The sequence below is a fragment of the Netta rufina genome, assembly GCF_964035555.1.
Source record: "Netta rufina genome assembly, chromosome: Z".
NCBI classification, from domain to species: domain Eukaryota; kingdom Metazoa; phylum Chordata; class Aves; order Anseriformes; family Anatidae; genus Netta; species Netta rufina.
The window spans coordinates 17,770,365-17,787,813 of NC_140126.1; positions in this window are offsets into that span (position 1 = coordinate 17,770,365).

Genomic DNA, 17,449 nt, shown 5'->3' on the forward strand with positions numbered 1-17,449 from the left:
TTTTAAATGGGGGTAGCTCTCTGCCAAAGCTTTTGTGAATACTATAAAAAATAGACTTATTAGAGACAGGGAAATAAAATATTCAACATTTTTTTCTCTTTACTAACAAATCGCAACAAGAATGAAAAAGTGAGCATTTCACCGAATTAAATTCTCAAAACTTAGACAGAAATAAACCTCCCTGAGAACATCTCAGAAAACTTCAAAAAGATTCTACTTGGGATGTCAAAAACTTTGTCATAACCTCCTAGGGAGTCACAGGGCACATTTTGATTTTGTGCTTCTGAAGAATACCTGTTTAAGTATTAATCAAGGGAATAAATCCCTCTCAAGGGCATAGGCAATCTGTGAATTAGAGTGACGCAGCTCACCAGGAGGGCTGGGGTCTGACGTCAGTAGAGAGGAGTAAAGGAGACTGGTGTCAGCTGCCACCTCCTGAAGGCTTACTTCTTACAGCTTAGCTTACTCACCTGGCTTTTCTCCACTGATGATTGTTCAGGGAGACCGCATGGTATCTCCTGCACAGCTGATGAACTCCAGTGGTGACCAGTAGTGGTGAGGTATGTCCCTGCTCTCACATCTTTCTTCTCTAGGAAGTAGGTAGGAGTGCTACTGGACAATGCTGTCCTGCTGTTTCATACAGCTGTTTCAGACCCTTGCAAGGGGCCATGGCCAGATAGGTAGAGCTGTCCTGCCCAGACCTCCCTGGTCCAAAGACTGATTCAGATAAGGAAGAAATTTAAAATGACTGCAGTGAGTGTTGAATCACAGGCAGGTGTAATTAAACCCTAGAAATTTGTATATTCTTTCTCTACAAAACCATCAATGAATAATACAATTCAATTTCTCTTATACAGCACTTTTTATATGGAATTTCTTTATGTGTTTTCCCAATATGCAAAATGTCTATTCTATTCTGTAGTTCAAAGCCACCTTCATCCACAATATTTGAATACCTTCCAGAACATGACTGAGTAATATCTGTCATTTGTATTTCCTCCTATTTCAGAAAGAGAATTAGGTGACTAATTAAGTGCTTTTATTGAGGTACTTTTTGTTAGTGTTGTATGTAGTGTTTAATGTTGTCACTCTTGAGTATAGGTGAAAGTTATTATATAAGTACACAAGGGAAGGAAGGGTGCAGAAGGCAGACCTTGCTCTTGCCATTGAATATGGTAAGGATGTGGTGGTTTTACTTGGGTGGGCAGCAGAGTTCCACCATGGCTGCTCTCTCACTCCCCCTCCTCACAGCGGAAGGGGGAGAAAATACGATACAAAGGGCTCAAGGGTTGAGATAAGGACAGGGAGATCACTCAACTATTATCATCATGGGCAAAACAGACTATGAGTAGGGAAATAGTAAGATATATTACCTATAACTAACAAGCTAGAGAAGTGAGAAACAAAGGAAAGAAACAAAAAATGCCTTCCCCATATCCACCCTCTTCCACCTCTTCCCCCCAGGTGGTGCAGGGGAACAGGGGAATGGGGATTGTGGTCAGTCTATACACTCTCACAGAGGCACAAACACCAGTGCTTATTGGATTGGCTCTGATCAGCAGCAGGGCCCTTATGTAACATGGGGCTGCTTCTAGATTCTTCTCACAGAAGCCAGCCCTTTGCCCCCCTGCTACCAAAACCTTGCAACATAAACCCGCTACAAAGGACTGTGATGGTCCTATGTCCTGAGGAATTCATTTCAGCGTCAGATAGGACCAGAATAACTCTCTCTTCCACAGAGGTCATCTTCAGCTCAATGGTAAATGAGCATGCCAGAAACTGAGTTACTAACATAACCGGGTATTTAAACAGCCTACAAAACATACTGGAAACAGTACATTAAAGTCTTTAAGCACTGTGATGGTGACCTATAATATACCAACATCTACTAGCTAAGCAATTGCCAGATCTAGGAAACTCAGAAAAGATGGATTAGGGAAAGACATTTCATCTAGATTTGTTTTAAATCTAGAGAATTAAAATGCTTCATTTTATAAGAATCTCTTGAAACATGCATGAGGACGAATGCACAGGCATTTTGCTATTTTTGTATTACAAAATGTATGTGACAACATAAATCCTGTACTTCAAGGCTCAAAATCCTTCAATGCCTGCAGTGTTGTAGAAGCACCTCTCCTCTGAAGATCTCACAGAAGCCTCTACATGATGCCCACTGTGAGGTGGTTACAAATGTGAAATAGTGCTGGTCTGTAAATTATGAACTAGCTCAGGCTGAGTGCAAGGGATGGATCATATAAAGGTAATCTGGGTATCAGCCTTTCTTAATGGTTGGTTTATAGAATAACCTAGCAGCCCTACACTATTCCTGTCAATACAAGGAATATAGCAACAAAATGGAAAGGAATTAATCAAACCTTTTTCTACATAGGCTTAAATGGCCAAGGGGTGAACTCTGTTTAATCCTCTTTCTACTACAAAAGCAATTAAAAAAAAAATAAAACAAACAAAACTTTAACAAAAAAGTTAAAATAGTCGATCAGCTACTGTTTTAGAATCCTTTAACATTTGTGATAAAATTGTAGGTTTTTTTTGGCATTTAACAAAAAAGACATTGCTACCTTCTATCCCCTCTTCAGAAATCAAGTCTTCATTCTATTCTAATCAAGCAGAGCTTTCAGAACCATTCTATTCTGATATGCAGCAAAAAAGACTCTGACTGTGCTTGTGGTAATGAACAAGGTTTTCTGCTTCATGGATGTCTCCTTCTAATGGAGGACCTAAGCACTAAGAAACAACTCACCTAGTAATGATTTTGGAGTTTTTCGGTATTAATCACTAATCTTTATATATTTTACTTTGAACTTCATTAGACAAAAAAAAAAAAAAAAAAAAAAAAAAGGACAGCACATCAGAAAAAGAGAATAAAAGGCATAAGCAAATAATCAGCTTCATTAAAAATAAAAAGAGAACTGAGGCAAGCTGGAAATGAAACTGTGTGCTGGACCATGTTATTTAAAAAGTCCTAGGAGAGCAAAAACTGTTAATTTGGCAGCAAATCTCAGTGAATCTGAATAGTAAATAAGCTTTAGATAACGCTAATTATGAAGATGCTTCAAATGGTACTGCTGCAGCTGCCAAAACACCTTCTATAGCTCTATTCTGTAACAACATTTTTATCAAGCATTTGAACTGAATAACATCTTTTCAACAGGCTGACTTCAACATTCATATGGCTATATTTAAACAGATTTTGTTAAGCTTCTTTCTCACAGAAAGTCAAGAATACTACTGACTTCTGAGTGGAAAAAATGGAATATATGAAATGGAGATCTTATTATTAAAAGATACTTGATCAACAAAGACCCACTGAGATATGAGGTGTATTTTTATATTTCTTGGCCTGAGGAATATCTGGCAGGTTAAAATATTCTAAGTACACATAAAACAGAAAGGTCATTCCAAAAATCTGTCTGGGCAACCAAAGGTCTTTCTATACTTCATCCATCCAGAAGTTAAATCACCTCTTTAAACAGATGTTTAGCAGAAAAGCAATGCTTGCAAACCTGTACTTACAATTTAATGCCCATTCTCAACATAGTGTACTAATATTTGTGGTTTCTTCTAGTGTTCTTTTTCTTACCAGGAACCAGGTAATTCAGAAATCACATGTATTAAGAAACATAGAAGGGAGTTTCAAGTTGTTCCTGTCTCAGTAGGATTTCAGCAGCTGGAGAGAGGTCCCACTTCCTCTGTGCATAAGTTTTGAAGCTTTTAATTATTCTTAAATAATAAAATAACTGTTCCAAATTTTAAAGTGACAGAGTAGCACTTAAAATATTTATATTTAGCAAAAGGTATATATTACTGACACTTATCTGTCACTTTAATTCTTTTACTAAGCGGTTGCTTGCATCAAAACATATTGGGCAAACTCAGAGGGTTCTACCATATTCTACATGGACTCTTGTCATGGTGTAAAATGAACGCTATCACCCCAAAGGCCCCTGAACAATGGCAGCAAGTCCACAAGAGTCTTTCTCCAGCCACTTCTTGGATATACCAAAGTCTGTGGACTGTCATTCTGTAACCCTTAATTAGCTTTGGCAAAGGTAAATATTACATTTTTTCATGCCCTGTGATTGTGTTTTGTCTAACATTAGGTCTGTTGTAACACAGAAAAAAAAAAATCAAAATGATCAGGTACAGTGACCTTTTTATTAGGATGATACTTGGTTTAGGTATTTTTTTCATTTACTATGGAGCTGCTTTGTCCACTAAGCTGTAGTCTATGGAAATTTAGGGGGGGGGGGGTGTGGAATTATATGATGGAGAAGCTCTCAAAGTGTTTTTCTTCCTCTTTTAAAGGATTCTTGTTCATTTTTCTCTGCATTCCAGGGAGTAACTGGAATGGATTGAGCTCTGCCCAGGGGTGGATGAAGAGTTGAGAGGTTATCAGTAAGGATTAAAGCCCTGTCTTCCCCAGCTGACACTGTTGTGGGTGCTTGCTATGGGCCACCTGCTCAGGAAGAGGAAGCAGATGAAACCTTCCACAGCCAGCCAGAAGCAGCCTCACAATCACAAGCCCTGTTTCTTATGGGGGACTTCAAACACTGGGTTATGTGCTGGAGAGACAACACAACTAGGATAAGCAGTGCAGAAGGATCCTGCAGAGCATTGGTGATAGATTTTTGATACAGGTTGTCAAGGAGCCAACAAGGAGAGGTGTGCTGCTCAACCCTGTATTAAAAAAAAAAAATAAAAAATAAAGAAAGAAAGAAAGAAAGAAAGAAAGAAAGAAAGAAAGAAAGAAAGAAAGAAAGAAAGAAAGAAAGAAAGAAAGAAAGAAAGAAAGAAAGAAAGAAAGAAAGAAAGAAAGAAAGAAAGAAAGAAAGAAAGAAAGAAAGAAAGAAAGAAAGAAAAAGATGGAGATGTGAAGGCTGGGGACAGCCTTGGCTGCAGTGACCATGAGATGGTGGAGTTCAGGATCTTGCAAGGAAGAAGCAGGGCTTCTTTGCTTCAGGCTCCACTGTGAAGACCAGCCCTCAAGAATCGCAGACCCCAGAGACCACAGAGGAAGTCTGGAGAAAGGAGGACTTTCCTTTGGTCGAAGAGGATCAAATCAGAGATCTCTTAAGCAAAATCAGCACCCACAAATCCATGCACCTCAATGGGAGGCAACCACGAGTGCTCAGGGAGCTGGTGGATGTGAAGTTCATGAAGTTCAGCAAGGGCAAGTGCTGGGTTCTGCACCTATGGAGGAACAACCCCAAGCACCAGCACAGGCTGGGGGCTGACCTGCTGGAGAGCAGCTCTGCAGAGAGGGACCTGGGAGTCCTGGTGGACAGCAGGCTGACCATGAGCCAGCACTGTGACCTTAGGTCCAAGAAGGCCAATGGTATCCTGGGCTGCATTCAGAAAAGTGTTGCCAGCAGGTCAAGGGAGGTGATCCTCCCCCTCTACTCAGCCCTGGTGCAGCCACACCTGGAGTGCTGTGTCCAGTTCTGGGCTGCCCAGCACAAGAGGGACATGGAGCTACTGGAGTGAGTCCAAAGAAGGACCATGAAGATGGCGAGGGGACTGCAGCACCTTTCATATGAAGAGAGGCTGAGAGAACTGGGCCTGTTCAGCTTGAAGAAGAGAAGACAAAGGGGGGATCTCATTAGTGTGTATAAATATCTGAAGGCAAAGTGTCAAGAGGATGGGGACGGACACTTTTCAGTGGTGCCCAGCATCAGGATGAGAGGCGATGGGCACAAACTGAAGCGCAGGAGGTTCTGGCTGAATATGAGAAAATATTTATTTACTGTGAGGGTGACAGAGCACTGGCACAGGTTGCCCAGGGAGCCTGTGGAGTCTCCTTCTCTGGAGATATGCAAAACCTACCTGGATGCCATCCTGCACAATGTGCTCTAAGTGATCCTGCTCAGCAAGGGGTTTGGACTAGATGACCTCCAGAGGTCCCTTCCAACCTCAACCGTTCTGTGTGATTCTATGTCTGTGTGAATATACTTAAATAAAACATAATTTATGGAATGTAAATTTGTGGTATATTTTGGAGCTAGTAATTTAACTGAAAGGTTTTATTTAAGTATTATAAGGCAGTTAACCAGTGACAGCAAGCAGAAAATGGAATTTTCCAAGCTCCACTTTGAAGATTTTTCTCCCGATATTATACAAAACAAATTAGGTTCTTTCTAATAGAAACATAAATAGACTCTCGAATGTAGCAACCTCATTGTGTTGTGCTTTCAGGGAGCTTGTCAGCAGCTGTCTGATCAACTCTGATCTTGCTTCGCACTGTAAACTTCAAAGACGTTTTTTGTGGCTTGCAATAAAAATAAGTGTCAGACTCCAGCACTGACTGTTTCTGGTTGATGTCTTCTGGGAACAACATACTGCAGAAACACTGCCTGTGGAAGCACTTGGTAAGACCCAAACAGTTTTGTTTCATGCTGTTCCAACAATTCCTATTTGTCCCTCTTGTTAGTTCTATCATTTAGTATTTTAAATATGTAATTTTCTCTCCAAACATGTATAGTGGCTTGAATGCCAAATTTGAAAAGTTTAACATTAGACATACCAACATCAGTCCACATTTGTTTTTAAATACTATAGCCCATATCTTCAACAGATCCCAATGTTGCAATGACTCTACTTCTTCTGTGTCATATTGTGTACTCATTTACACGGGTGATGTTCATCTGCCACCATTACACAGTAGGGTTGGGGCTGATGAGAAAAGAACGCTTCCCACAGCAAAACACCAACTTTAGACTTTTTGAAAGCTGCACAGCTTTCTCAAGTTTTTCTTTGGCAAATAATAATTTTACTCCTATTCTTGATTTAAGCAGCAATCCCAATCCTCACAGCTGGCATTTGAGTCAACTCCCAGAGACATCAATTAGAAACCTACTTTAGCTAGAGTCATATCTTGTTTGAAAGCTCTCTCTGCAAATAATTGACTGGGATGTGACTTGCCCTCTCTGCAGACACCATGAAGACATGAGTGTCCATTATCTATGTACAGAACCTTTAGAACAATACATAATTAAATATCATTAGGTTGTTCATAAGTAATAGAAAAGTTGTCAGCATCACAGAACATCAAAAGCTTTTTAAGAACATTAACAGCATGTGTATAATGGTATATGTGCTCCAAACATGTTAAAGGGCGGTAAAAAGGAATTTAAGAAATTATTATTATTTTTTTATGTGCACTTATGTGCAATTCATTTATTGTTGCAGTATGATTGTCCCATGGAATATATATTCATGTTCTATGTTAACCAAATGAGATGTTATATATTATGTATTTTTATGCTAATTTGTTGTAAAAATAATGACTGGTGAGTTGTTACAGTGACATAAAATATGAGTACATTTCACACACAGTATGAGTTTGCCAAGGTCACTTGTATTCTTGTAAAGCATTTTAAAATAAAGATCCATATGTAAATGGTATTCATTTTAGGTACTAGTGAGCAAAAAGATACATAAAATAGACAGAATTCCCGTGTAATGTGGAAAGTTTAGTCAGTGCTGGTTTCACCGGATTAAAAATCAATACATCTTTTTGGTGCTGTGACCAATTTAGATAAAGTGATCCAGATATTAGTTATGGATACTCAAGATACTCAAAATGGAGATTGACTGAGCGATCCTATGAGCAGTTGTTTTTGTTGGGCCAAGTTCTGGAAAGACCGATATGGCAACAAATGATTTCCAGGCACAAAATAGCCTTGCACATGCATACCATGTCTCTAAGGATGTAAACAAAACAAAGCCTGTGCAACTAAAATGATGAGGTGAAATGCAGAGAGAGGAAAGGAATCTTTCCCTATGCCATTCTTGGTATTTTCTCCCATGGTTTTTAATATTTTTGATGTTTGGGGTTCTGAAGTAGTGCTGAAACAAGCGTAATTACACTGTATGAAGCTACTGCAGTTACATTCATTGTTTCTTCTTATTAAAAAGAAAACTTTAATCTCAGAACATGTACAGAATGTTCAAAAAAAAAATCTAGGCCATAAGAATATTCAGGATAAATTTAAGCTACAAGGCAATGACAGTTTCTTCTTAATCTATGAAAGACGATTTCTTTTCATGTATCCAAAATGATCTGTACTGTTCAGTTTTAAAATTCAAAAGCTTTTTCTTCTCAAAAAGGAGTAAAACTCCCAAATTCTTTTCCAGAATATTAACTAGTAAGTGGACTATCTTAAGGTGGTCTCAGTCATCTCTTGGGAGATACTGTCTTTCTCAGCTATACTGCTTCCAGATATATTTGCCAAATGAAAAGGGAGTTGGTACCCACTCTCAGAATTTTATCAAAACTTATCACAATAGGGTAAATATTATTATCTTGGTCAAGACAGTTTATTGCAATTTAAGCATTTAAAAATCTTAAAATATACAAAAATATTATTTGAATATGCTGGATTTGTATTTCTTTGAACTGTTCTTAGAAATGCATTCTATAATCTTTTCTTGTACATCTCTTATACATTTATGCCTCTTTCTTTTAAGTCATCTTCGCTAAACAAAATTATTCTTGCCATAGATTGAATAATGACCCTAATTCATCCATAGTCCTAGAATCTATTTTTATTTCTTTTCTACTCATTGCCATCTTCCAGTCATGTCTGTTAATGACAACAGAAATGGTGTGCAACACAGATAAATTGTCCTCAATGACTGTAACTACAGATTATACTATTCAGCAGTAAAATCTAAAAACTTATTTTCAGTATAGAAATGATACTTAAGAAATGCTGATTATGAATATAATATTGTTTCTAACTGGGTATGTGTTATTTTTTGTGTTATTTCCTGTTATTTTTATATTAAGGAATGAGTTTTCCTTTTCTAATTCAGACTTATTCAGACATTTATTTTTTTTCCATTAATAGTGCTTAGACTTAGCCTTGCAAGCACTATCAAATTCTTTAAAAGACAGAATTAGTACACTTCAAGGATTAAGTTTGAATTTAAATATTATATTTAGCACTTCACATAAAGCCAACCCAGTTCCAAAAATATTATCAGTAAAATTCCATATATGGTCACAAAATATCACTTTATTTGAAGGATTCCTTGTATCATGAGCATTCTCAGATCTAATTCTACACAACCTGTGAGGAAATCTAGAAACCCATTTTCCACTTAAAGCACTGAGGAAATTTGAGAAATATGTAATTATATAGGAAACCTGCCGTTAAAAAGCTTCTGAATTCTGATTGATCCTGCAGACTGGTCATCTCTATCTTACTGTAAACTCCATTTGAACATAGTTTCTGACTGTCTTTCAAGGACTTAAATCTCAAATGATAGTGATACCTGACTGATCACTGTCAACACTGTGTATCACTAATTTACTTGGTGTTTAAACAAGAAGACACCCATTTTTCTTGAGGTCTCTTCCAACCTAGAAATTCTGTGATTCTGTGATTTTGAAAATGCATCTTTGATGCTGGCCTGGCTGAAGCTAATAAAAACAATTTTCACTTTGAGCAGCTAGGTTTGAGTTTGAAAAATTCTCAGACAACAGAAAGTAGAAATCATTGCTAATGACTTTAAAACTAAAGATACTGAAGAACATTACAAAACTGGAATTTTAGGATAGTATGTTACATTTACAATGGATTTTGAGAAACACTACTTCCAGAGCCTGCTGAGGAGCTTGTCTGGAAAGTAGCTGGAACTGCATCATGTAATATAAGGAAACATGAAATATTTGTAGAATATAAAGAGGGTAAAATGAATATGCAAACAATTTCTCCTGCTGGGTCTCACAGAAAAGGATTGGGATGACTTCTTGATGGAACACCATCAGGATGCTTGGGAACGAGGGAGAACCTGCCACACTTCACACTGCAGATGACTTGTAATCTGAAAGAAGTGGAGTCAAGATCCACATCTCTGTTTACTTTCATCAGTGAGAAGCATATCATTAATCTCTATATTTTCCAGTTTTATTACTGGTATATGATAGATCTGTTGTTCTTCTGTCCAATGCCAACGGTTTTTTAAGGGCTGATAAATGTTTGCCCTGTACTTTGGATACTCATAGTCCTATAAAAATGCTAAGCACAACTATCAATATAAAACCTGAGGAGTAGCATGTCTTATTTTTATTTTTTTTTTCTTTAACTACATAACTTCAGGAACTGAGCTTATAGGGAAAATCGTACATCCAATGGCAGTCATAATAAAAATAAAATAAAATAAAATAAAATAAAATAAAATAAAATAAAATAAAATAAAATAAAATAAAATAAAATAAAACAAAACAAAACAAAACAAAACAAAACAAAACAAAATAAAATAAAATAAAATAAAATAAAATAAAATAAAATAAAATAAAATAAAAAAGTTGACAGCCCTGAAGTTATTAATTTATTTTTGAGACTGTTTCAACAGAAAACAGAGAGAAAGATCTGAGGAGAAAGAACTCCTTTAAAACTGTTTCAGAACATATCATTGGAAAGGATACAGTTCTTTTTAGTAATAAACCACGACTGAGTAGTGGGAAATATAATACCATTTTGATAAGCACCTTCTTCTTCCATGGAAACAAAAATCAAGCTCATGATTTTTTATTCTTCACATGACAAGAGTTTCTTTTCTTATCTTCCCTGTAGCTTTCTTGTGTATTTCACAATTTCCTCATTGATTTTTATAAATCTGTTTCTGAGACAGTTGAACAGGTAAGTTCCTGTTCCCCTCATGCCTCCTGTTGTGTTAGTAACTGAGATATGGGCTAAAGGGAGAGTCTTGTAGAGAAGGACCAGAAAGCTTTTTTCAATTCATTTTTTTTCTATATTTTTTCTTGTTGTTGAAATCTAAATTTTCTAGAGAAAAGCGCTGTCATTTGTGTATGCATTCCTGCTGATGCACTGTAGCAACAGTGAGAATAACGAAGGCCACACAGATAAAGCTCAAATGAGGATCAAGCTGAAGGTTTATATCCACAGAGACTGAGAAACAATGTCAGAAAATGCAATTTGTCTGACAGAAATACTTTTTTTCTGATAAATCTTTGAAATGTTGATAGAATTTCACCTAGAGGGAAGCTTCCCATCTTAATTAAGTGATATAATACTGGCAATGCTCAGTATGAACTGCTGAGCTTTGAAAGCAGAACCTCTCAATAAAGAAAAAACAGAAAATGTGTAAAAGCTCTTAGGTAATGAATCACAGCCTTGAATTAACAGAGGTACTATGTTCATCAGCAGGGGTTGGTGAGATTCCTTAGTAAAACACAAGGCTATGATGTGTGAATATTTACCTCAGTAAACAGTGCTGCACTGTGTTGTTTATATTGCTGATTGCAACCAGAGCAGGTTATATCGACAGTAGGATGACTGCAGTCTTGGACATACAACTTTGTATGCAACAATTCCACTCACAATGATATGTATACCAACTGGTCATTGAAATTCTATGGACTCTCAATACCAGGTACAAACTTGTGCAGCATAAGGAGGATGTGAAATGCTCATCTTCTGCCAGTACTTGTATTTCCTTCTCAATCACTGTATGTAGGTTGGAGGCCTACTCACACCTCAGTTTTCCTGGGGTACAAGAAACAAACATGGGCCATAGAGTCAAAATTGGTAATTGGTCTCATTTTCCAGGTGCCAGTTTATATCTGAAAGGCAAATTTAACCCCATCAGAAAGAACGCAGCAGAGATGACACTAGGGTTAGTGGAGTTGTGCTGCTTGGATCTGGGGAGGTCCACTGACTTTCCAATTGGGGTCCATAACTCTGTACGGTGCTGAAGTCCTCACATCAGTTAAGATCACCAGTTTAAGGGTCATTAGTCTAAGTAAAAATCAGCTTCTAGAGGATGTCTTAGTTTTGTTTATACAGGCCTAGTGGACACTCTGCTTCCCTGATGCACCAATGGTTTCTGTTTAGATAAATTTATCTACCAACCAGTTTCCCATATCCGGTGGTGCTGAGTCATCCCTTTGGTACAACTTGCTTCAACCTGCCATTTTTTTACTCATTTTAAATAAGCTTTTCTCATAATGCTGCATTATCTACTATCATCACAGGCTTCTGGCGTGGCAGGTATCTTGCAGTGACACAAGTTTTCTTTACAAACTAGTCTGATACAAGCAGTTTGTGCTCATATCTGCAATGACAGATCAATAAAATGAATTATTATTACAAATAATAAACAAACAGAATTGTGTGAATACACTGGAACTCCACTTTCAAAAAAAAAAAAAAAAAAAAAAACAATACACTGATCATGGATCTACTATGGATCTGCTAACTGGCATCATCATCCAGGGGTGTTCTGTTTGCCCCTTGTTTTGTGGACACTGGGACATAGTGGAAAGACTGCTTAACTCTAAAATCCCCTCTTCCCCAGGAAGCTGAGTTCCCATAGTTGCTTTTGTTATTGTTGTATTGTTATTATTTTGTTATTGTGAAGAATTAGTTACTTCAAAGATATTTTTTCACTTTTTTTTTTTCTTCTTGGTAGGCTTTTTTTTTTTTTTAATAGTTAATCACATCTACAAACAAAAGGCTACAGCCATATAACATAACACGTGGAAACTAAACATTCTCTAACATATGTGACAACTTCTTGGGTTGCAACTGGGGTGAGGGGGGGGGGAAGGGAGCGGGGGAGACAGGGGAAGCCCATCTATCTCCTTTTCCTCATTTCTCAGTATATTTGTTTTTGTTCAGCAATTCTTTCTTCTCTGTGGATAAGCAATGTGCAAAAACACTTTAACTTTTTGTGTAACCCTTTTTTACTTGGGAGTTAATATAAAGAATTTGTAAATTATGAATGGAAGAAAGTTGCAGCATCGAATTTTGTTTTCTTCATAACTGAGATCTGTTATTTTGCTATTTGTTTCGTATCAATGGCTATTGTCCTGTGACCAACAGAAAGGAGCTAATGGGAAAGCTTCTCACTTAGCTGTACAAGTACTGCACATCATGGAATTGCTTGCTTTTGTCGGGTTTTGTCTGCTGTTTCTTGTTTTCTTAGCTGAGATTATAACCTCAGAATTAGAAATGAAATATGATAGTAACTGTAACAACCTCAGTAATTACTAACTAACTTCATTTTAATGCCCCTGAAGGGCACTTCAGTGGTTTTGTACATAATTATTTTGAAAAAAAAAAAAAGGCCTCCACCTCTTCTGCTAACATATTGAAAGGCAGGGATTCTTTCCTCAGATGTCTTAGTACAGGCACGCCCAAGTTATCAGGTAAATCATAAGGGTGTTGGTTGAATACACAATATGAAATGTATTGCTAAGATAAGAACAGCCATGAAGTTCAAATGTAGTCTGTTAACCTAGGTGGGGGAAAGGCTTTAGACTGGAGGAAAAGGATTTGACATGAGTGTAATAGAAACATAAGTCTGCAAGGATGTGAAAGAGGTCATCTAGTCTACCCACCTGCTCATAGGCAAGGTATATACCATCTCTGAGAGGTATTTAATCTGTTCTTGAATCACCTTCACCAGAGAATTATGGCAAACTCCTGTATAATCTGATTCAGTGCTTAACTATGCTTAAAGCATGCTTAGATACTAAGGTGTTGTTGTTTTGTTTTATTTTTTTTTTTCCTAAACCATATCCTAATCCTAGAAATCATTTCCAGGCACATGAAGGAAAACAAAATCACCAGAAGTAGTCAGCATGAATTCACCAAGGGGAATTCATGTCTGACCAACGTGATAAGCATCTATAACAAAATGACAAGCCTGAGGGATGAGGGGGAGGGGCACTGAATGTTGTCTTTGTGGATGTCAGAAAGGCCTTTGACATGGTGCCCTGTAAGATCCTCATAGAGAAGCAGCTGAAGCATGGACCGGATGTGTAGACAGTGAGATGGATCAAAAGCTGGCTGAATGGCTGGACACAGAAGGTAATGGTTAGTTGTGCAAGTCTAGTTAGAAGCCAGTAACGAGCGGAGTACCCTGGGGGCCAATACTGGGTCCAGTCCCATTTAATTTCTTCATTAGTGATCTGGACAATGGAATAGAGTGCATTCTCTGCTAGTTTGCAGATCACACAAAACTGGGAGGAGTGGCTGACTAACCAGAGGCCTGTGCAGCCATTTGGAGGGACCTTGACAGGCTGGAGAGAGAAACTGGCAAAAATTGCGTGAAGTTCAACAAGAAGAGCAGAGTCCTGCACCTGGGGAGGAACAACCCCAGCACCAGGACAGGCTGGAGGCCACCCAGCTGGAAAGCAGCTCTGCAGGAAGGAACCTGGGGGTTCTGGTAGATGCCAAGCTGAACAGGAGTCAGCAAGGTGCCCTTGCTGCTAGGAAGGCTGATGACATTCTTGGCTGCATTAGGCAAACTATCACCAGCAGGACAAGAGAAGTGATCCATCCCACTCAGCATCAGTGAGGCCACACCTGGAGTATTGTGTCAAGTTCTGGGCCCCCTAGCAAAAGGCAGACATGGACATAGTGGAAAGAGTCAGTAAAGGGCCACCAAGATGATGCAGGGACTGAAGCATCTCTCCCATGAGGAGGGCCTGAGAGAGCTGGGACTGCTCAGCCCGGAGAGCAGGGGGATCAGGGGTTCTCACCAAGGTCTATAAATGCATGAATGGAGGGTGTGAACAGGACAGAACCAGGCTCTTTTCAGTGGTGTGCAGTGCCAGGACAAGAGGCGATGTGCACAAACTGGAACACAGGAGGTTCCCTCTGAACATCAAGAAGTACTTCTTAACTATATGGGTGATGGAGCACTGGCACAGGTTGCCCAGAGAGGTTGTGGAGTCTCCTTCTCTGGATACCTAAAAAGTGCACCTGGATATAGTTCTGATCAACCTGTTCTCAGCGTCCTTGCTTGAGGAGTGGGGGTGGATCAGATGAGCTCCACAGGTCCCTTCCAACCTCAGCCATTCTGTGATTCTGTGATTACTTACCCAGATCTTTGTGGACACAGCAATTGGTTGCCATCACCTCAGCGCCTTCACATACAGGAAGAGGCTATCCAGTCTTTCTGAATGAAAGAAGAGTCCAGCTTTTCCAGCCTCTTCTCAGAAACCATCAGGTGATGGTTTCAAATAACTGATTATATCATGTGCCCTTCCTATGAACCCTCTTTCATTTGCTTTGATCTTTTCTTAATTCCTGCTGTCTACAACTGGAAGTGAGGCCTCAATACTGCTGTGAAAAGCAAAACAGATACCTTTCTGGTTTTTCCCATGTTATGAATTCATCTGACCTGCACAGAGCTGCTTTTGAAAGAGCATGACACTGGGTTGTATTCATCTTGCTCACAGGATAAACCAGGGGAATTTTCAAAGAATTAGTATTGCATTATGGAGTAGAACATTTGAATATTCAGTTTCTGATTTGTGAGTCTAATATTGTTGTTATCATGTTTAATCTTGTTGATGTATTAATTCTTGGAAATTGTGATTTTTTTCCACATGCCCAGTATAGCAACTGGCTGCTTGTGTTGGATGCTCTTTTCAGCTACTGTGAGAAGCAGTATGGGGCAAAGTTCCTTAGGTTCAGACAAAGTTTCTCTTTGAGGTTAAATTCTGGAGGTAATCACAATAGTGTCTACAGTTCTCTGTCTCTTTGGACTGCTCCTTCTTTTCAAACATCAGGATACAAAGAAAGAAAGAATGTAACTTTTGAAAAGAATCAGGCTTGAGAAAGAATATACATGTATCTTTTGGAGGGGCTATGGAAGGCACTCTATAGGTTATTGTTATGAGCAAGTCCAAAGGGGCTAAAATTAAATTCATGCATCTTTCACAATTTGCCTGAATTTTCCTCAATGCTGTATTAATAAATAAATAAATAAAATTGAAATTTATTTCTACCTTTTCCAGAAGGAATAAGAAAAGTAAGAAATAACCTTCCTTAAGGAAGCCTCTGGATAACTAGAAATGTATATGAATTCATTTATTTAAGCTGAAGGAAGAGAACAGCCTTAAAACACTGTCTATCCACATTCAGAACTACACATAAAAAGCATTTACCTCTTCAATATATTTTCCCTATACATGTACTACTCAGTTCAAGCACAAAATAATATGTGTATATATATATTTAAATATATTCTATTAGCTGAATCAAAAATATTTCAGTCACATTTCTTTCTGCATGCACTTGGTCTGGTCAGCTTGGAAACATCTGAATGCCTTTGTCTAGGTGAAATAACTTTGCACCAGACTCACAGTGTATCGAGGTGTGTTGATATTTCCAAAGGATTCCTATCCTTTGACATCAGTATCTGAGCATAACCACATCATGCCTTTTGTTGAGGCAAAGCATTTTCCTCAGACCGCCCCTACCCACAGCCCAGGATGCTGCCATTGTGATGCCAGTTCTAGCAAGACCCAGACCTGCTGTCTCTTCTTCTGGGTGGAGAAGAACTTGCCAAAGCATTGACTCCTGCTAGAGCCCTTCTACGCTGTAGTTAAATCTCACCGTAATATATTTTGATCCTGACTGGTGTCCTTTGCCTTGGAATCCATTCCACTGGAGTTTATTTCTCAGGAATTGGTGATATTTCTGTTAATCCATGCCACCTACTACAAAGAGCCAGGGTGAGTTGGGCTGCATCAGAAGCATGACCAGCAGGGCGATTCTCCCCCTCTACTCTGCTCTTGTGAGATCCCACTGGATTACTGCATTCAACTCTGGGGTCCCCAGCACAAGAAGGACATGGAGCTCTCAGAGTGAGTCCAGAGGAGGGCCATGAGAATGATCAAGAGGCTAGAGCACCTCTCCTACAAAGACAGGCTGAGAGAGCTGGGGTTGTTCAACATGGAGAAGAGAAGCCCCAGGGAGACCTTCTAGAGGCCTTCCAGTAACTAAAGGGGGCCTATAGGAAAGCTGGGGAGGGACTCTGTCAGGGAGTGAAGGGAAAGAACAAATGGGACTGGCTTTAAGAAAAAAGAGGGTAGATTAAATATTCGGAAAAAATTCTTTTCTCAGAGTGTGGTGAGGCAGTTGCACAGGTTGTCCAAAGAAGCTGTGGATGCCCCATCCCTGAAAGTGCTCAAGGCCAGGCTGGATGGGGCTTTGGGCAACCTGGGCTGGTGGGAGGTGTCCCTGCCCATGGCAGGGGATTGGAACTGGGTGGTCTTTAAGGTCTCTTCCAATCCAAATCATTCTGTGATTCTATGAATCTCTGATTCATTAAATGTAAAGGAATCCTCAATTTCAGTATCATCTCACCTGTAACTGTATTGGGGTTAATATCTACTTTGTCAGGGAAGATACTGCAGTAATTTTTTCAAGTCCTAGTATTTTCATCTCATTGCTTTGTCAAAGTAAGAAGTAGTAAGACAGTTGCCTGAAAAACTGTTGGTTTATTCTGTCTTCTAAGTTTCATCATTTCTGAAACCTAGGGGGAAAGAAAAGTCTGCAAATACTTCTTTAATTAATATATAGAAAAATTATATATGGGTTGGCTAGCAACAGAAGACAGGACATTAGTAACTTTTAGCTTTTGTAATTATTACCTTAAGTAA